The sequence below is a fragment of the Stomoxys calcitrans genome, chromosome 3 (assembly GCF_963082655.1).
Source record: "Stomoxys calcitrans chromosome 3, idStoCalc2.1, whole genome shotgun sequence".
Classification (NCBI taxonomy): Eukaryota; Metazoa; Arthropoda; class Insecta; order Diptera; family Muscidae; genus Stomoxys; species Stomoxys calcitrans.
In genome coordinates this window covers 138,635,361-138,657,433 of record NC_081554.1, presented here as the reverse complement: position 1 = coordinate 138,657,433, position 22,073 = coordinate 138,635,361, and the positions used below count along the sequence as shown (strand labels likewise).

The 22,073-nt window shown below is 36.4% G+C and overlaps 1 protein-coding gene across 3 annotated transcripts in view; it reads left to right on the top strand.

The window, feature by feature from the left end:
* LOC106090537 (dual oxidase maturation factor 1) overlaps positions 1-22,073 on the top strand; it is a 273,000-nt gene that overhangs the window by 62,256 nt on the left and 188,671 nt on the right. For 2 of the 3 annotated variants that reach the window (XM_059364200.1, XM_059364201.1), the window contains exon 2: positions 21,020-21,316. The exons of the other annotated variant lie outside the window; for it this stretch is intronic. The gene's annotated coding sequence lies outside the window, so the exon portion shown is untranslated. The remainder of the gene's footprint in view (positions 1-21,019; positions 21,317-22,073) is intronic. 3 annotated transcript variants of the gene reach the window in all.

Below are 22,073 nucleotides of genomic sequence, written 5' to 3'. Positions count from 1 at the left end.
TTTGCTTATCACTATGGTCCCACTCTTTTTTCCAAAATCGATATTTAGCCATTTATTATTTGGCAAATTAGATGATATTATGCATAAATACTTGCGGAATCGAAGTTTTCAAGTAATTATGTGTTTTCAAAATTAACGTTTATTGCAAAATATCATAACATTTGCCAAAAAATAGATTGGAAAATTTCGATTTTGCATAAAAACTTGAATTCTACTTATTACATATCGAAATATTGAAGATCACCATGAACTTCTAAATCCGTCCGCCGTAAGCACGCTAGAGATATTCATGATTCTGTACAAAGTATATATGTATATTCTTGGTCGTCTTGTCATACTACTCCGATTCAGCCATTACCTGTCTGTTTGTCCGCCAATCTGTTTTTTGAATGGAGGCTTACTTTATAACGGGTAAAGCTACACGCATTACATTTCAGACAAGTCTTGTTTATGATTACGGGTTGGTTGGTATTATAAATGGGCCAAATCAGTTTATGATTTTATATGGCTCCTTTTTAAACCGATCGCCGATTTCACTTCTTGTTGGCAACATTTTTTAACTTATCCGGCCGAATTTTTGTTTTGTTGCAGCTTCCCATAGAAATAAGTGTGCTGATATCAGCAAACACGGTCTGCTGATCACATTAACTTTAAGAAAGGTTTATATAATCACTTCCAATATTTCTTGGAGTTATTATCTTCAATGTTAACAATTTAGTATTATTTATTTAATTGATTTATGTTTATATTAATTTTTTGTTTTATATATTTTATTTTTTTATTTTTCAATGTGAACATTTAATTTCTTTGTGCTTGTTGTTTTTTATTACTTTATAATTTTTATCAAATACTGTTAACTTTTTTTTACTATCACTAAAATCCACATACTAAAATTATAAGATTTAAAATCTTGTTGAGTGTGTAACTAAAACAAAACATTACACCTTTTTAATTATTTACCGAAACCTTGTGAAATTTATGAACTGGAAGACAATATTTAAAGCATTTCCTTTAATTAATTTAATTTTTTTGTTTAATAACATAAATATGATTCTAGTGGATATTTTGTCCTCTGTTAATTGAAATTTATCAAATTGTAGAAATATCAAACAAAAAAGACGCTATATACTTTTAATGCTAAATTATAAGATGCAATATAACAATTTTTGAAGCTTTTTTGAAATTTTAAGGCCAGTTTCAACTTGCTGTTTGCTGTTGTAGCAAAAAATTACTGTTGTCTCATTTTCAGCAGACTGTTGTTTCAGCAAACATGTTTGCTTTTTTTTACTAACGAATTTCTCTGAGTGTACGTTCCACATGAACCCTTCGTCTGAGTTGGCTTCTAGAGTATCTAAAGGGAGCAATTACATCAGAACTAAAACAAGTAAAAGCGTGCTAAGTTCGGCCGGGCCGAATCTTACATACCCTCTACAATGGATCGCATTTGCCGAGTTCTTCTCCCGGCATCTCTTCTTAGGCAAAAAAGGATATAAGAAAAGATTTGCTCTGCTTTTATTATATTATTACATGTTGGAGTCATGTGTAAAATGTCAGCCAATTCGAATAAGAATTGCGCCCTTTGGGGCTCAAGAAGTAAAATAGAGAGATCGATTTATATGGGAGCTGTATCGTGCTATAGACCGATTCAGATCATAATAAACAGGTATGTTGATGGTCATGAGAGGATCCGTCGTACAAAATTTCAGGCAAATCGGATAATAATTGCGATTTCTAGAGGCTCAAGGAGTCAAGACCCAAGATCGGTTTATATGGCAGCTATATCAGGTTATGGACCGATTTGAACCATACTTGGCACAGTTGTTGAATATCATAACAAAACACGTCGTGCAAAATTTCATTCCAATCGGATAAGAATTGCGCACTCTAGAGGTTCAAGAAGTCAAAACCCAAGATCGGTTTATATGGCAACTATTTCAAAACATGGACCGATATGGCCCATTTACAATACCAACCGACCTACACTAATAGGAGGTATTTGTGCAAAATTTCAAGCGGTTAGCTTTACTCCTTCGGAAGTTAGCGTTCTTTCGACAGACAGACGGACGGACGGACGGACATGGCTAGATCGACATAAAATGTCGCGACGATCAAGAATATATATACTTTATGGGGTCTCAGACGAATATTTCGAGTAGTTACAAACAGAATGATGAAATTAGTATACCCCCATCTTATGGTGGAGGATATAAAAAAGTAAACTCGTTTTGATTTTGGTTTCTGTCCTAGAAAATCTATTACCTAAAAAATGCGAACCATGATGGTTTCTATAAATGTAAACTTGTTCTGTTGATAGTTGATTCAAAGCTAATTAAAATTTTCCATTTCCAAGTCAGGAAGTCTTAAAAATTTTGAAACAAAGAAGATAAACTAATTTTCTTAGGAAAATTCATTGCATATTTTTAAAACTCATATAACTTTATCATTTATTTTTATGTTATGTAGAAAAAATAGTCTAGAACTTATTTGCACTGTTAAAAAAAAAAAATTCCTATTTTATTTGAAGATGAAGTTGAGCAAACTTGTATCAAAAAATGTTCAGTCCGGGGACAATTCTTCACATCTGACATCTCTGTCCGTGTAGTTTTTTCATGAGTTGTCTTTTTTCTACTTTGTTGTTTAGTCTGGCATGTCTCTTCCCAACTAGTCTCTGTGTTTTGTTATGCTCATTTCATTCCCTCAATGTGAAGTCATTTCTGCCATTAAGTTTCTCACCAGCTCCTACTATCATGTGAGATGTTTATTTACACTTCTCTTATGCATGCATCATCGCTTCGCCCCAAATTGATGTCGGTGTGGACGGACAAACGTAAGACATTATTACGTTGTGTAACGTAATAACTAACGATGTAATACTTGTTGCTGTACTTCGGGTGTGTTTGTTTGTCTTTTTCTGTTTTAATGCTTTTCCGTTCGAGTATGTCGAGGTTTTTACTGTTTTCATCGTCGCTTCTGCTGTGTATTGGAAGTCATAAAAGCTGGAGTTTAGTGTGCATGATTTTCTTTTGGTTTTTTCATCGGCCAAGTTGGATTAGTGGTATAATTGGTGCCATTGTAAAATGGTGGTGCAGGTTTTTGTTAGTGCTTTTGAATTTCCACTTTTTTGTTATTGTTTTTATGCCAAGTCCAACGATCAATGTGGAGATTATGCGATTGCTTCAATGCAGCTCTGACATTTGCAGTATTATTTAACATTGGACTATTTGCAATACTGCTCTTCGCTTAATGTAGTGAGAAATGGAAATTAAATTGTGGTTAGTGCTGTAAAACTAGGAGCTAAGCTTTAAATAAAAACATCTTTGCTAAGATCTTACTATTTTGGTAGGGGTGACAAAAAATTATAGTTCTGGCGATCAATGGCTTATTTACCAATAATGGTTTTACAAACGGAATGAAGAAGTGAGTATACTCTCACACTTTGATGAAGGGTATACAAGTTATGTTACACTGATGATGTAGTAATATTCACATTTTCACAATTCTTGCCATTCTGAATCAAACTAGTCAAGCCAAATCGTCCGCCCTGTCCATTGCGATAGTATTAAAGAGTAACAAGTACGTAGATTTAACTGCCGTACAATTCGATTTTCTTATTTGGGTTCTTGAACATTTGGAGAACTCAATTCTTTTTCGATTTGGCTGCAATTTCGCATAATAACTTCTATTATGATCTTCAATATCTAATATGGCTCGAATCGGTTTACAATTTTATATAGCCCCCATATGTACCGATTCCCCGATTTGATTTCCCGCTTCAATTTTCATCCGAATTGTCAGAAAATGGGTACTTAAAGTGCACTTATATTAATTTTGGAAATGTCTTTTTGCTTTGGGCTCAAAAATAGCCACTATTGAGTTTCAATTTTATGCCTATTGTACTACATAGCTGGCTGGGTGTGCTTCGACAGGTGTAGGGCGGCCCTTCGGCAGAGCCTCACCTTTATCCAATTTGTAAAAACACTAAAATCACAAAATTTGGGGCTGGATACTCAATGAATACTGTCTGGTACAAGTTTGAGCTCAATGATAAACGATCACCTTTTTATTGCCGAGTCCGAATGGCTTGCTGCAGAGCGCTACCACTAAATAGAAAAACATACACGCCGGATTATCTTATGGTGATTTCGATTATACAAGAAAGTGTAGCATTTTTTTCGCTATGTTGCATTGAAATTGAAATTTTGTGTTCGTTTGCCAAAAAAATGTAACCCTACAGAGAGTGGAAAAAAGTGGAAAGTGCATTTCTTGCACCGTTCCAAGTCTACGGTGGAGAATGACGCACTTAAAATCAACGGCTATCATTCTAGCAAATTTTGTTTGAACAGAAGAAGACAAAATTTGTTGAACGTTTGGAGAAAAGCCGCAAAGTATTAAAAAAATGTATAAAAATGGAAAAAGTGAACGCGTTTTATTTATTTTCATTTACCTCAGGGATGATAAATGAGGTTGGCAAAATGATATTAAAAACAAGTAAAAGCGTGCTAAGTTCGGCCGGGCCGAATCTTATATACCCTCCACCATGGATCTCATTTGTCGAGTTCTTTTTCCGGCATCTCTTCTTAGGCAAAAAGGATATAAGAAAAGAGTTGCTCTGCTATTAAAACGATATCAAGATATGGTCCAGTTCGGACCACAATAAAATTATAGTTTGGAGACCTGTGTAAAATTTCAGCCAATTCGTATAAGAATTGCGCCCATTGGGGCTCACGAAGTAAAATAGAGAGAACGATTTATATGGGATCTGTATCGGCCTATAGACCGATTCAGAACATAATAAACACGTTTGTTGATGGTCATGAGAGGATCCGTCGTACAAAATTTCAGGCATATCGGATAATAATTGCGATCTCTAGGGGTCAAGAAGTCAAGATCCCAGATCGGTTTATATGGCAGCTATATCAGGTTATGAACGGATTTGCACTTATTTGACACAGTTGTTGAAAGTAAAAATAAAATACGTCATGCAAAATTTCAACCAAATCGGATAGGAATTGCGCCCTCTAGAAGCTCAAGAAGTCAAATCCCCAGATCTGTTTTTATGACAGCTATATCAGGTTATGGGCCGATTTGAACCATACTTGGCACAGTTGTTGGATATCATGACGAAATACTTCGTGCGAAATTCCATTCCAATCGGATAAGAATTGCGCCCTCTAGAGGCTCAAGAAGTCAAGACCTAAGATCGGTTTATATGGCAACTATATCAGGTTATGGACCGATTTCAACCATACTTGGCACATTTGTTGGATATCGTAACAAAACACGTCGTGCAAAATTTCATTTCAATCGGATAAGAATTGCGCACTCTACAGGCTCAAGAAGTCAAGACCCAAGATCGGTTTATATGGCAGCTATATCAGGTTATGGACCGATTTGAACCATACTTGGCACAGTTGTTGGATATCATAACAAAACACGTCGTGCAACATTTCATTCTGATCGGATAAGAATTGCGCACTCTAGAGGCTCAAGAAGTCAAGACCCAAGATCGGTTTATATGGCAGCTATATCAGGTTATGGACCGATTTGATCCATACTTAGCACAGTTGTTGGATATCATAACAAAACACATCGTGCAACATTTTATTCTGATCGGATAAGAATTGCGCACGCTAGAGGCTCAAGAAATCAAGACCCAAGATCGGTTTATATGGCAGCTATATCAGGTTATGGACCGATTTGATCCATACTTAGCACAGTTGTTGGATATCATAACAAAACACATCGTGCAACATTTTATTCTGATCGGATAAGAATTGCGCACGCTAGAGGCTCAAGAAGTCAAGACCCAAGATCGGTTTATATGGCAGCTATATCAAAACATGGACCGATATGGCCCATTTACAATACCAACCGACCTATACCAATAAGAAGTATTTGTGCAAAATTTCAAGCGGCTAGCTTTACTCCTTCGGAAGTTAGCGTGCTTTCGACAGACAGACGGACGGACGGACAGACGGACGAACATGGCTAGATCGACATAAAATGTCGCGACGATCAAGAATATATATACTTTATGGGGTCTCAGACGAATATTTCGAGTAGTTACAAACAGAATGACGAAATTAGTATACCCCCCATCTTATGGTGGAGGGTATAACAAGTTAAAAAAGTAATTTTTGTAGCCAAAAGGTACCATTTTTTACATAATACGGCCATGTATATACATATATATACCAGCTGAGCCCGGCCCGCTCTGCTGCTTCCGGTTATGCTATGTTGGAGAGAAGTACTCTAAATTTTAACATTTCTGCGTAATTGTAGTTGAAAATATATTCCAATTTTCCTATGGATTTTTCTACACTCAAGTACCTCTTATTTAAACCCCACATTGCAATGGTCAGTATAAGTCCCCCAGAGACTTGGTCCCAAAAGTGAAAGTCAATTTCGTGCTCTATTCCCAAAGACCTTTCGTTTAAGATCCATATTGCCATGGTCGGTAAGTGAGTCCGATTTGAGGGGTTTTATAGTGGTGCAGTGACCCACGAAATATTTAGACTCGCAATTGGATATCAGATACGTTTTCTACTCTCAAATACCTTTAATTTGAGTCCTATATTGTAGTTGTTGGTCTGTAAATCCGTTTGCCGGATTTTGGGGGTGGGCGGCTCTCCTAGGCATCCCCCCAGAATTTGATACCAAATTTGGTAGTAGATCCTTCCTACATTCCTATATTTTATTTTTCTTTATTAATAGGTTGTCATAACAAAGATACATGCTGATGACTAATTTTTACCACTCTGCCCTCTCTCTGTTCATGTTGGCATGTTTTTAATTGGATCAACTAAATCCAATTGGATCAAACAATTTCAGTTGAAGACCGCCAGATGACGCTAATGTAAATGTTAGTGCTACTCGCTTAGAGTGGATCATATGGTTGTCTATGAATAGTCATTCATATGACTATCTATTAAATAGTCATAATTTAGTCTTTGTTTTATTTATATCGAAATATCCATTTCCGATCCTATAAAGCATATATATTCTTGATCAGCGTAAAAATCTAAGACGATCTAGTCATGTCCGTACGTCTGTTGGTCTGAAATCACGCTACAGTCTTTAAAAATAAAGATATTGAGATGAAACTTTGCACAGATTCTTTTTTTTTTGTCCATAAGCAGGTTAAGTTTGAAGATGAAGATCGGACTTTATCTTGATGTAGCCCTCATATACACCGATCCGCCGATTTAGGGTCTTAGGACCTTAAGAGCCACATTTATTTTCCGAATTTGCTGAAATTCGGGACAGTGAGTTGTGTTAGGCCCTTCAAAATCCTTCGCCAAATTGGATCAGATCGGTCCAGATTTAGATATAGTGGCCATATAGACCGATCCTCCGATTTAGGATCTTAGGCCCATAAAAGCCACATTTATTACCCGATTTTACTGAAATTTGGGACATTTATTACCCGATTTTACTGAAATTTGAGTTGTGTTAGGCCCTTCGACATCCTTCGTTAATTTAGCCTAGACCAGTTCAGATTTGGATATAGCTGCCATATAGACCGATTTCTCGATTTTATGTTTTGGGCCCATAAAAGGCGCATTTATTGTCCGATTTTGATGAAATTTGGGACAGTGGGTTGTGTTAGGCCTTTCGACATCTTTCTACAATTTGGCTCTGATCGGTTCAGGTTTGTATATAGCTGCCATATGGACCGATTTTTCCATTTAAGGTTTTTGGGCCCATAAAAGCGCATTTATTGTCCGATGTCGCCGAAATTTGGGACAGTAAGTTTAGTTAAGCGCCTTGATACACTTCTGCAATATCGCACAGATCGGCCCAGAATAGGATATATCTGGCATATAGACCGGTATCTCGGTTTTAGGTTTTGGGTCCCTAAAAGGAGCATTTATTGTCCGGTGTCGCTGAAATTTGAGACAGTGAGTTAAGTTAGGCTATTCGACGTCCTTCTTCAATTTGGCCCATATCGGTCCAGATTCGAATATAGCTGCCATAAAGATTGATCTCTCGATTTGAGGTTTTGGACCCATAAAAGGCGCATTTATTGTCCGATTTCGCCGAAATTTGGGACAGTGCTTTGTGTTAGGCTCTTTGAAATCTTTCATCAATTTGGCTAAGATCGGTCCAGATTTGGATGTAGCTTCCATGTAGTCCGATATCTCGATTTAAAGTCTTGCCCCCATAAAAGGCGCATTTATAATCCGACTTCCCTAATATTTGACACAGTGACTCATGGTAGGCTTTTCGACATCCGTGTCGTATATGGTTCAGATCGGTTTATTTTTAGATATAGCTACTAAAAAGATCGCTTTTTTGTTATGCACAATTAAACAATTGAATTGTTCTCATTAGTATTTGGTCCAAATCGGAACATATTTCGATATAATTGCCGCATCTTCAGGCAGGTTAGGTTAGGTTTAAGTGGCAGTTTGCCAATAGACTCACTTAGTCGTTCCTATCGTTGAACCATCTAGATCGCTTTAAAAAGCCCAACAACTTGCATTTTCACATCCGCGAAATCAGACAGGTTCTCAAAGAAATGAGAACCTAAAGTGGAACTCCTTTTAACTTAAACCTTTGCGGAACACACACAAAGAAGGTGTTCTCTAGTCTTCTCTTCTTCGATGTCCTCACAGCTTCTGCAAAAGTCGTTGCTGGCAACCTTCAGTCTGTCACCATGTTTTCCGATCAGACAGTGACCTGTCATGACAGACACAATAACTGAGACGTCTGTTCTAGCCAGTGACGGTAAAGCAGTTGACCTCTCCAAGTCTAGATTAGGCCACATAGTTTTGGAGTGCTCACAGGGCCCTCTTTGTGACCATCTATCATTCGTTGTCCTCGGGCCTGATCCTGAAAACTTAGCTTACATGTCGCTAGAGGCAAACCCACAGATTTCAGTATCCTTGGAAGGTTTAGGTAGTTCCTAGTCTCGCACGCTCTTCCGCTTTACAATTCCCTGGGATATCTATGTTCAGCCATCTCGTTGAGAGATCTGCGACAGTCTAAATCTGATTTTGTGTTCAAAAATACGTTCTCAATAATATATTTGCCATTCCACCACTTCTTAATTGCAAGGATCTCCACTTGATACACACTACACTACATTTCAATATGACCAGTTCTAGATCTTCAGAGTGCACCCCAATGCCCATCTGGTTGTCCAGTGTGGAACCATCTGTATAGAAGTCTAATTAACTTCTATTACCAGGGATATCGTAGTTCCAATCGGTTTTATCAGGTATAGTACTTTTTATAAAAAAGGGGCTCAGGTAGGGTGTAATCCACACTGCCTGGAACATCGGACATTGTATCAAGGATAACACAGTGTCCGTAGCCATCACATGACCAAAATTAAAGCTCCTTTAACCCCACGTCAGTGGTCGCTGCAATTTGTCTAGCCACAATGTCCAGAGGTATAAGATGTGGCATTAAATTCAGTGCATTAGATGGTGTCGTCCCCAACTTTTGCCAATGGAGTAAAGGGCAAGAGTTGCGGACCACCTCACCCCAAAACAGTCGATCAATTATAATGACCAAACAGGACACTGTGTGAGTTAATTAATGTGTGGGACACTGATAAATGTAGGCTGCCATAGCCCCGAAATTATGACGTTCAGCGTGATAGCAGAAGTTCCAAACCTTAACGTTAAGGTTGCAACCATTTCTAGCTCATCGATAGATAAGACCAAACGACGTTTTACTGGGCAACACTTTTGGTCAAAAGTTTTACATAGTTTAATAGTAAACCATCGCCACCACACTGGCAAATTAGCTCTTTACCACAGAAAATGGTTTAATATGGCTATTTTATTTAATTAAAAAAATACTAAAAGATGATTATTATTGTCTATTCATAGACAACCACCACATAATGATCCACTCCATGCTAGTAGCACTAACATTTAAATTAGCGCCATTTACTGGTTGTCTTCAAATGGATTTGGTTTTAGTTGATCCAATTAAAAAGAGCCAGTAGATGCGCTAATTTGAAGAAGCCAACACAAACCGAAAGAGGGCAGAGTGGTCAAAATTAGTCATCCAGCATGTATCTTTGTTATGACAATCTATCGGTCCTTTATAAAATGTAGGAATTTCGTTGCGGTTGTTTGAGGTATTATTTTTTAACTTTCCCACCTAAGACGGTAGTTTAATTGTCAAACTTTGCCATAGAAAAAAATAGATATAAATAACAAAAATTTCAATAGAAAAAAAATTTGCAGAAAAATTGTATTAGTTAAAATGTTGTCAAAATATATGAGTAAGAATAAGGGGATGGGTAGTGCTACTTAAGCGAAATTTTCTTTGTAAACTTACAGCAACCTAAAAACGGCAAACGGATTTATAGACCAATCACTACAATATGGGACTAAAATTAAAGGTATTTGAGAGTAGAAAACGAATCTGATATTCAATTGTGGAACTAAGTGTTTCGTGATCACCCCATCACCATAAAACCTCTCAAATCGGACGTATTTACCGACCATGGCAATATAGATCTTAAATAAAAGGTGTTTGGGAATAGAGAACGAAATTGACTTCCACTTTTGGGATAAAGTCTCTGGGGATCCACCACACCCAAAGAAGGACTTTTACTGACGATTGCAATGTGTGGTTTAAATAAAAGGTATTTGAGTGTAGAAAAATTCATAGGAAAATTGGAACACATTTTCAACTGAAGTTAGGCAAAAATTTCCAAATTTAGAGTACTCCCCTCCAACATAGCATTATCGGGCGCAGTAGAGTGGGCCGGGTTCAGCTAGTCTTATATATAAAAATGAATTTGTGTTTGTTTGTTCCGTAAAGACTCAAAAACGGCTGAAACGATTATCTTGAAATTTTCACAGATTGTGTAGGTTGGTCTGGAAGGAAACATAGGTGATATTATTTTTTTGATTTTTGATGAAATACCCAAATTAACATGTGGACCGATTAAGGCATTATGGATATCAAATGAAAGGTAAGAGGGTTGAAGAGTAGAATACGAATATTGTATTTAAAATTGGGTTCAAATACCCAGGAAGTCGCCCTAACCCCAAAATTTCTAAAAATAGACAAATTGGTCGTCAATATCAATATGGGGGTTAAATGGAAGGTATTCGGAAGTAGATTACCAATAGAGCATACAAAATGTAGGGGGTCACCCCACTCCCCGAAAATGGGCATATGACCCATCATGACTATATGAGACTCGATTTGTTTGTTTGTTCCATAGAATCAAAAAAGGAAACATGGGTATATAATTTTTAGATATCGGATGCTGGCTGATCCTCCTCCTTACACCAAAAACGCTACTCAAAACCAAAAGAGGACTGATGGGCACAATGAATATCGCATTAAATTGTGGGTCCAAATACACAGCAGGCCGTCCCAATCCCAAAACTCCTCTAAACAGATATATTCGACGATCCTATCAATATGGGACTCAAATAAAAAGTATCCGGCAGTAGATTAAAAATATGGCATAAAAAGTTAGGTCCAAGTAGTGGGAGGTCGCCCCCAAATACCCCCAAATAGGCATATTAGCCTATATAGCCATGGTCGGTCCAATGAAAGATATTTGGGAGTAGATTAAAAATATGGCATTAAAATTTGCGTTCAACTCAAGGTGGCTCTCTTCCTTCTAAGAATACGTCGAATAGATTAATTGACCCATTATGCCAATATGGGACTCAAATGAATATTTGAGAGCAGGAATCGAATTTTGTATCCGATTCTGGGGGTACGCCCTAAATCAGCCTTTAAACTGAACTTTATTTCCGACTATAGCAATATAGAGCTCAAATCAACGGTATTTGGGAGTAGAGAATGAATTTGATATCTATTTTCAGGACAAAGTGCCGGTGGCCTCCCCAGCCCCAAAACACCCTCAAAACGGATCGTACTTACCGCCCACGACAATATGCGGTTCAAAGTAAAGGTATTTGTGAGTGGATACGAATTTGTAATCCATATTTGAGTCGAAATGTCTCCCCTAAAAAACACTTCTCATTACCCTAATTTCAAAAAACACAGATCTCGGAGATTGGTTATGAGATTAATTAAAATTTTTTGCATCTAACAATTATCAAAAAAAAAACATGGTTTCTATTGTTGGGGACAGGTGCCGCGGGGACCGCCCAAAACCCGCCAAATGGATATATAGACCAATCACGACAATATAGAGCCATATGTTTGGGGAGCCGCCCCACCTTAAAATACCTCCCTATTATGAAAAGCTATTTGGGTTGGAAATTTATATTAATTTTCGGGACAAAGACCCTGAGGTCCACCCCACCGTCAAATACAACTTGTTTACCGATCATACCATTATGGGACTCATACGAAATGTATCTTAAAGTAGAGCACAAATCTTATATTTACTTTAATGGCCAAATGGCCACCCCCGAAATACACCTAAACCGGAAATATTTACCAATATGGTAATATGGGACTCAAATAAAGGCATTTGAGAGTAGGGTAAAAATTTGCCCAGGAAACGAACAGGGGCAAACTTTTCACACATCAATGAGTGCTTTCCGATTCAAGTTGAGTTTACCAACGATAAGGGACCTTTTTTATAGCCGAGTCCGAATGGCGAGCCCCAGTGCGACATCTCTTTGGGAGAATTTTTTACATGTCCATGCATGGTATGGTAGCACGCATTAAGAGGGGATAACCACCGTTTTAAATTTTGTCCGAAGTTCCGGACATGGGCTACAGAAGCACGATATCCTCATTCAGGGCGAAGTGTCCCAACCCTAAAAAGATAATAGAGAGTTAAAGAAGGCGCAGCGGAGCGGGCCCTGTCATGCTAGTATTTTCTAAAATGAAAAATTTCATATTTATCATATTCTACAAAGACAAAATTTTGCTGAGGCCAGAAGCGTCTTAAAAGTATTTTTCTTAAAAATAAAATTGTCATGAAATTCGTAGTACAAAAAAAAAATTAATGAAATTTTTCTAAACAAATGTTTCTAAAGATAAAATTTTAGCGTAACATTCTCTAATGACAAAACTTCAGCACGGGCTGAACCCCTCTCGAAATTGTCTTTTATATATTTCTTTAAAATTTTTTCTAAAGACAACATTTTTATTATTTTTTTTAAGTACAAAATTTTTATAAAAAAATTTATAACATTTCTCTATAAAGACTAAATTTTAATGATTTTTTTGAGGACTAAGTTTCAGCGAAAAGCTCTCTAAAAACAACCTTATCTCGAGATTATTTTATAAAGCCAAAATGTCAATAAAATGTTGCATTTTGCGACATTAAATTTTCCATAAACATTTTTAAAGTCTTTTTATTATGCTGTCAAAAGAAGTAGGATTATTGCCATAAATTTATTTTTTATATAGACACCATCAGATACAACAAGACATTAAAACGGATTCTAGAAATTTCACTTCAAAGAATTTTGAGAAATTTTCGTTTGATTTTTAGGTATATAAAAAATTGCCGACTTTCGGCAAGCCAATTTTCCCCCAAAACATGACGGGAAGAATTGTCGTAACTGGTTTTATTCGTCCACTTTACGCCAATCCAAATTTCATTACAATACCCCTTTCCTAACTCGAGCTAGATTTATTCTAATGCAGCTCTATTCTTGGGTATTTTTCGTCGTTAATGGGTTTATGGAAATTTTTTTAAGACGGAAGCCAATGTAATTTTTCAAAATATAAAATTTTTGTGATTGTTTTAAACGAAAAGTTATTGAAAGTTTCTTTAAGCGAAATCTTCATGATTGCCATTTTTTTTTAATTGTTCCGAAAGACATACATTTAAAAAAAAATTTCTAAGATTTAATTCTGTATGAATTTTCTCTTAAATATTGTTTTATTATTTTAATTGAATTTTTAACTGCGGAAAAAAAAAATTATTTAAAAAATTTCTTAAAATGAGATATTTTTCTTGTTAGTCCTGAAACCCCAAAAGGAAACGAAATTTTAAAATGAAATGATCAACCAGATTAATTTTAAAATAATTTTTTCAAATGAAACCATTTCGTTTTTTTTCCTTGGAATTCCATAATTTACAATACAGTATTTAAGGCAATTGATGCGGAGCTCATAGCGATTAATGGCCAACAGTTCTAGTAGAAATTTGTTAGTTCTGTAGGCTTTGGGCATAGATTTGGGCACAGTGAAATATTATTTATAACATTTTAAAATTTGATTTTCATCCAAGAAAATCTTTTACAATGAAACAATTTGGCGAATAATGATTTCCTTAGGTGTAATGTACGAAAATCTTTAATGAAATTCGATGAGTTAAATTGCACAATGAAATACCCATGTTTTTCATGATTACTTTTTTGAAAAACTAAAAAACTATCACTGATAACACTTTAAAAAAATTCTATCATAAATAATGGGAATGCCTTAATGGCCGGTAAATATGAACCGTTTGGAGGGTGTTTTGGAACTGGGTGGCCACCGGCACTTTGCACTGAAAATATATATCAAATTCGTTCTTTATTCCCAACGAAAATGAAGTTCAGTTAAGGGGGTGCTTTAGGGCGTACCCCAAAACACTTGACTCCAAAATTGGATACCAAATTCGTTTTCAACTTCAAATACCTTTCATTTCACGTACCTTTAGGAGGAAAAGCGCCAACTACACTTGAACGCAAATTCTAATGTAATATTCGTAATATACTCCCTAATACATTTCATTTGAGTCCCATATAGCCATGGTCGGCTAATATGCCCATTTAGGGGTATTTGGGGATGGGCGACCTCCCATTACTTGGACCTAATGTTTTATGCCATATTTGTAATCTACTGCCGCATACTTTTCATTTGAGCCCCATAATGAAATGAACTTCGAATATATCTGTTTAGAGGAGTTTTGGGGTTGGGGCGGCCCGATGGGTACTTAGACTCAAATTTTAATATCATATTAGCATTCTACTCTCCAATACCTGTCATTTAATACCTATATTGTCCCGATCGGTCCACTTTTGATTTTGGGTTGTGTTTTTGGAATGAGGGAGAAGGTCCGTCCCCCTTCCGATACCGAAAACTTATATAGCCTATGTTTCCTTCCAGACCAACCTACACAATATGCGAAAATTTTAACCCCCTATACTTCGACATTAATTTGTATGCCAGATTCGTTATCTACTTCCGCATACTTTTCATTTGATACCCACATTGTCCTTTTCGGTCCACTTTTGATTTGGGGTGGTGTTTTTGGGGGGTAACAATGGAGGGTCCGCCCCCTTCCGTTATCAATAAATTATAAAGCCTTTTCCTACTTCCTACCCATATTCGTAATCTACTCCCGAATACCTTTCATTTGAGTCCCATATTGTCATGATAGTCAAATAAACCTATTTTAAGGGGTTTTGGGGCTGGGACGGCCCTCCAGGTGCTTGCACCGAACCTTTATTATTAAATTCGTACTCTACTTATTTGAAACCCATATTGTCCCGATCGGTCCGCTTTTATTTTTGGGATAAGGGGAGGGTCCGCCCCCCTCCTGATATCAAAAAATTATATAGCCTATGTTTCCTTCCAGACCAACCTACACAATCTATGAAAACTTTAAGGAAATCGGTTCAGCCGTTTTTGAGTCTGTACGGAACAAACAAACAAACATACAAACAAACACAAATTGAATTTTAGATATAAGAAGATATAGCTCCAATGGCATCGCAATTCTTGTCCAAGGTGATCCATGGTTTGTAAGATTCGTCCCGGCGGAACTTAGCACTCTTTTCGCCATAGACCACTAGTGTGGTACAGAGCATTATAACTCTGTGCATTTGTTTGCAACGCTTAGAAGGAGAAGAGCTAGACCCATCGATAATTTTACCGATCGGCTTAGAATCACTTTCTGATTCGATTGAGCTATGTCTGTCTGTCTATCTACCTATTCGCATTTGTTGTCTGGTTGTCATGAAATTTTGCACAAGTCCCTTTTTGGTCCAATGGCAAACGCCATAGATTTTGAGAAAAAAAAATTTATAAGATTTAGATATAGCTTCCATATATATCTTTCATCCGATGTGGACTACAAAGGCCGTAGTCGCCTCAATTTTCGTTTGATCTTTACAAAATTTTGCATGAGATGTTTTTTTGACATCCCAATACGTGTGCAAAATTATATCAAAGTTGGGCCAGATTTAGATATAGCTCCCATATATATCTTTCATCCGATATGGACTATGAACAATGGACAATTTTGGTCTGATCTTCACAAAATTTTGCATGAGATGTTTTTTTTGACGTCCCAAAACGTGTGCATAATTTCATAAAAGTTGGGCCAGATTTAGATATAGCTCCGATATACATATTTCATCCGATATGTCGGATATCTCGGATTAGCACGAGATGTTTTATTTGACGTCTCAAAATATTTTCAAAATTTCTTTAAAATCGGATCAGATTTAGATATAGCTCCCATATATATCTTTCAGCCGATATGGCGTGTTAAGGCCATAGAAGCAACAGCTTTGGTCCGATCTTTACATCTTCCCAGTAGTGGTGTAGGGTATAACAACCTCAGCATAATCTGATCATTCGATTAGCATTAGACATGACTTATATTATGTATTCTTTCGATGAGCCGATTTTATCTCTGTACATACTACTATATTAACCGGTATCTCGACGAAAGATCTTTTTAATGATCACCGGTCATTGCTCTCTCAATGCATCCTGATCGCACGGATACCAACGTCTATGGAGATATAAAATATTAAATTGAAACATGCCTGCATACAATAGGTTAGTTGAAATTCTGTAGTGGTGGTTACACATCAGCGATGGGCAAACACACACTTTATTTTGCAATACTGCCTATTTAATCAAATGTGTATGCTCGCAAGCTTATGTGCAAATGTGTGAATGTGCCTATCACTGATATACATGGTGTGTCAACCAAGTTAAATTACATTTTTTTTATATCTGTGTGTGTTAATAAAATGCATGTTAATTTGACAACTCACTTTTTTTTGAATTTTAAACGCCTTATGCGGATTCAGAAACCAAATGTAGTAATTTACTGGTATTAAAATGCTTAAATTATTATCTTCCATGTGAAATACGCTGTATATTTAGGAGATTGATGCGAAAGATGCGGAAAAGTTATTCATTCATCTCTTACCAATGCAAACAAAGAGCTAAGCCACTTATGCCAACAATTATATTAGCAATAGTTTAAGTAAATATTTTGCTTAGCATAAGTAATAATTAATAAGCAAACATTTAAAAGCACAAACTGAAACTTGTTGTGTTTTGCAACGATGGAATAAAATTTTATTGTTCATCTGGCTGTAAGTGTTGAAATTATCGCCAAGTAACACATAAATCGCGTATTCAGTTACATAACACCCAGAGAAATTTGTTAATGAAAACAGCAAAAATGTTTGCTGTATCAAAAAAATTGTAAATGTACTGTATGCATCTAATTTCGTCTAGATCGAATAAAAATTGAGATGTATGAACACTCAAGAACTTCAATCCCGGGGCGGGTTTTTTATAGGTGCTTGTTGAAGAGTAAAAACGTACCTCATATACCAAATTTCAGCCAAATCGAAAAATTAATCTAGGGGCTCAAGTTAAATGGTAAAAAGTTAAAAAACGTTATCGATATTAAAAAAAAAATTATGTTCCATCGTATCTTTCAATTTTACAGGCGCATAACTTATTTTTTTTCCAATTTTTCAATTTTTCCAAAAGAATCTGCAAATATAAATCCGTCCCATGCCACTATGGACATATACCTAAGTCGCCATATTGTGCGGTATAAATACTAAGAAGTAACCTCGAAAAAGAAAATATAAGTTAGGAATTCCGTGCTACTTACGAAATCCTTAATTGTTTTCTATAACACGCCCCTAGGTTTGTTCATGTCCGAGCAGTGACATAGGAAATGCTCCAACGTCTCATTATCTTCCCCACATACCCAACATATGCTATCACTTGCCGCAACGAGTTTGCATAAGTGAGGTCGTAGTCCTATGTGTCCGTTATCATAGCGAAAGCTATACTGACCTCCTTCTTACTTTCTTTCAGTAACTTAACTCGGGCTGCGTCGACCCGAAAGGTCGGTTAAATAATGGTGATTTCGATTTGGAAAAAATATTTTACACTAATGTTGCACATATACGGGACAAAATTTTGCAAATGTCGGCCCAACCTTTTCATAGTGTTACACTTTTCGCATTTTCTATCGAACATGTTCATATTTCCGTATGTAGTCATTTCGACTACATATCCTCGTCTTCGAGTGAAGAACTTTCTAGCAATGCATCTTATATAGAGTAAGGTAAATAAAACGCGTTCATTTTTTCCATTTTTTTGTATTTATTTTTAATATTTTGCCGTTTTTTCCAAAGATTCAACAAATTTTGTCTTCTTCTGTTCAAAAAAAGGTTGCTTGAATGATAGCCGCAGATTTTAAGTGCGATATTCTCCACCGTAGACTTGGCACGATGTAAGAAATGCAACATTTCTTTACTCTCTGTAGGCAACACCACTACAAACGATCACTACACCCGGTTGTGGGGTTAAATTTTTTTGGACAAACGAACTCAAAATTTCGATTTCAGTGCAATATGTCAAAAAAATGTTAAACTTTTTTGCACAATCGAAATCGCCATAAGTTTAATGACAACAGTCCTCTGGCCTTAATATTTGAATAACAGCAGTAAAATCCCTACATCTGTTATATTTACGCTTTTAAACAAAAAAGGGACGCACAAAAATGGGTATTTTTTATACCCACCACCATAGGATGGGGTATACCCCCTAATGTACTCAATCCCTTTGTAACAACTCGCAATATTCGGCTAAGACCCCATAAAGTATACATATTCTTGATCGTCTCGACGCTCTGAGTCGATCTAGCAGTGTCCGTCCTCCGGCCGTCCGTCTGTCGAACGCGTGAAGCTAGCCGCTTAAAATTTTGCACAGATACTTAACATTGATGTAGGTCATTGGGGATTGTAAATGGTCCATATCAGTTCAGATTTAGATATAGCTCCCATATAAATCGATCTCCCTATTTGACTTTATAAGCCCCTGGAACCCGCAATTTTTGTCCGATATGGTTGAAATTTTGCATGTGGTGTTCTCTTACGTCTAATAATTGTGCCAATCACGGTCCATATCGGTCTATAACCTCATATAGCTCCCTATCCCGATATGACTTCTTGAGTCCTTACAAGCCGCAATTTTTGTCCAATTTGCCTAAAATTGGGCATGTAGTGTTTTGTTATGAATTCCAACAACTCTGCCTAGTACAGTCCAAATCGGTGTATAACCTGATACAAAATGCTAATTTTCCCCATGAACATTCCACCAAGGAACAATAGCAAACTTTTCACATATCCAAGAGTACAGTCCGATTCAAGTTGAAGCTCAATGATAAGGGGCCTCCTTTTTATAGCCAAGTCCGAACGGCGTGCCGCAGTGCGACACCTCTTTGGAGAGAAGTTTTACATGGTATAGTACCTCACAAATGTTGCCAGCATTAGGAGGGGATAACCACCGCTAAAAAAATTTTTCTGATGGTCTCGCCAGGATTCGAACCCAGGCGTTCAGCGGCATAAGCGGACATGCTGACCTCTGCGCTACGGTGGCCTGCAACCTGATATAGCTCTTACATAAACTGATCTCCTGATTTTACTTCTTGAGTTCTTATAAGCCGCAATTTTCGTCCGATTGGGCTGAAATTTTGCACAAATTGTTCTGTTATGACTTTCAAAAACTGTGCCTAGTACGGTTCGAATCGGCCTATAAACTGGTATAGCTGCCATATAAAGCGGTCTCTCGATCATTCTTGATCGGTTCCAAGAAGCTTTAATGTTTGTTTGTTTGACAGAAGTTTGGTACGTAAAATAAAATTATGCCCTTCAACTAAATTTATTTTGGATAAATTTTTTGCAGAATCCATGGTCGTGGGTTCCCAATATTCGTCCCGGCCGAACTTAGCACGCGTTTACTTGTTTTAATTAATGTATAGCAAATGTCTTAATTTTTGTTGAGAGGTTAAAAAGTTGCGAATGGAATTCTTCAAAACTTAGGTTTAATATCAGCGGACAGTGATTACTGATCTCTGCAGATTAATTTCAATGGGTATAGTCATTCCGTTTGTACGAATGTAAATTTGCCCATAAACATTCAACTATGGAACATGGGCCACCTTTTTATACCCGATTCTGAACGGTGTGCCGCAGTGGGACACCTATTTGTTACGTGGCAAAGTACCTTACAAATTTCGCCAGCAATAGGAGGGGATAACCACCAATTTGTTGATGCCCTCACCAGGATTCGAACCAGGCGTACAGCGTCATAGGTAACAACTCAAAATTTTGATCTGCGATCCTTCAGAGTATATGAGGCATTCTCTAGAAAAAAAGGCTCTTAAAAAATAGTGCTCATTTTTTTGGCAAATGTAAATACTACAAGAAAGAGCATGCCTTCAAGTCCGTTTAATGCAATGTTGCCATGCGGTCAAAAATCAAAATAACTTTTGAACCGCTATAACTAGGAAACAAATTAATGAATTTAGAAACACCTAAAGATTTTTTTCTGAAGAATTTCTTATATTTTGAGACTATGTTTCGCAAAATTTTAATCTTTTTCATAAAATATTAGTTTTTAATTTTTAGCCCTCTTCGTTTTTTTTTTTTAAACTTGCCCCAAAATGTTCCTTATCTCATAAGTTTTCTATATTATAAAAGAAATTTTGGTACATCCCTATTTGTATGAGACACAAATGAAATAATCAGCTCAGCTCAACTTTCTCAATGTTCGTCCGATAGTAAAGTCATACCATCATTTGTTTACCGATTCTCATAAAATTTTGCACGTGGGATTCTCTTCAGACTCCGGACACTACTGGCGAATTTAATTGAAATCGGTTCAGATTAAGATATTGCTCCCATAAATATGTTTAGCCCGACCAATAATATGGTCATTTGTTTACCGATTCGCACGAAATTTGGCACGACATTACTAGTGAATTTCACGGCAATCGGTTCAGATTTAGATATAGCTCCCATGTTAAAGCAATTTACTAACAAAAATTTATTTTCTATTGCAGGCAACAATTGTACAACTGTCAAGAAAAGAAAAATTGTTAATTCAAAATCATATAAAGTAATATAGATTTGTAACTGTTGAAAATTGACAACAAAGGTTTATTAAACTTTTGCACAAAATTGTACAAGCTGACAGGCGGATACCGTAAGAAATAATAAAAAGTAAAGCCTACTACCACAGTTATATATATTGGACATCGCTTCAAAAATTCTTCAAAATCTCTTAATATTGGACATTCTTATTACAATTGGACATAGTGTGTTACACCTACACAAAAATATATATGCTGACTAGTTTGGTAAGTAGCAAGAAAACAAATTAGACTAAAGTAAAGAGTTTTGTTCCAACAAGAGAATATCAACATGTCGCATTGATTCTGTGTCACTTAAAGTGAACGGGTTTCTTTCTTTTTCATGTTACAATCAGCTGTTTTCATAATTTGAAAACAGATACTAGCGTAAGTCAAGTCACTCTTTTGAGGGACTTAGAAATAGGGAATTATTTCATGTATATTAAAACAAAATGCAGTAAGGAAGGGCAAAAGTAAGGCGGTACCCGACTGTATAATTCTCCTACCCTATATGCAAAATGCGAGAGCTATATGCAATTCTGAACCAATTTTGATTGACCTCGGCTGATATTTTCAGATAAGTTATTAAAGAAACCTTGTCAAATTTCTATTGGGTTGCCCAAAAAGTAATTGCGGATATTTTAAAAGAAAGTAAATGCATTTTTAATAAAACTTAGAATGAACTTGAATCAAATATACTTTTTTTACACTTTTTTTCTAAAGCAAGCTAAAAGTAACAGCTGATAGAAACAGAAACTGACAGAAAAAAGAATGCAATTACAGAGTCACAAGCTGTGAAAAAATTTGTCAATGCCGACTATATGAAAAATCCGCAATTACTTTTTGGGCAACCCATAGCAAATAGGTTCAAACTCGAGTAACTACGGTTGACAAATGACAACATTATTGCAAATTACCCAAAGTCTGACCAACATATATATGAGAGCTATATTTAGTTCTGAACCGATTTCGAGCAAACTCCTTA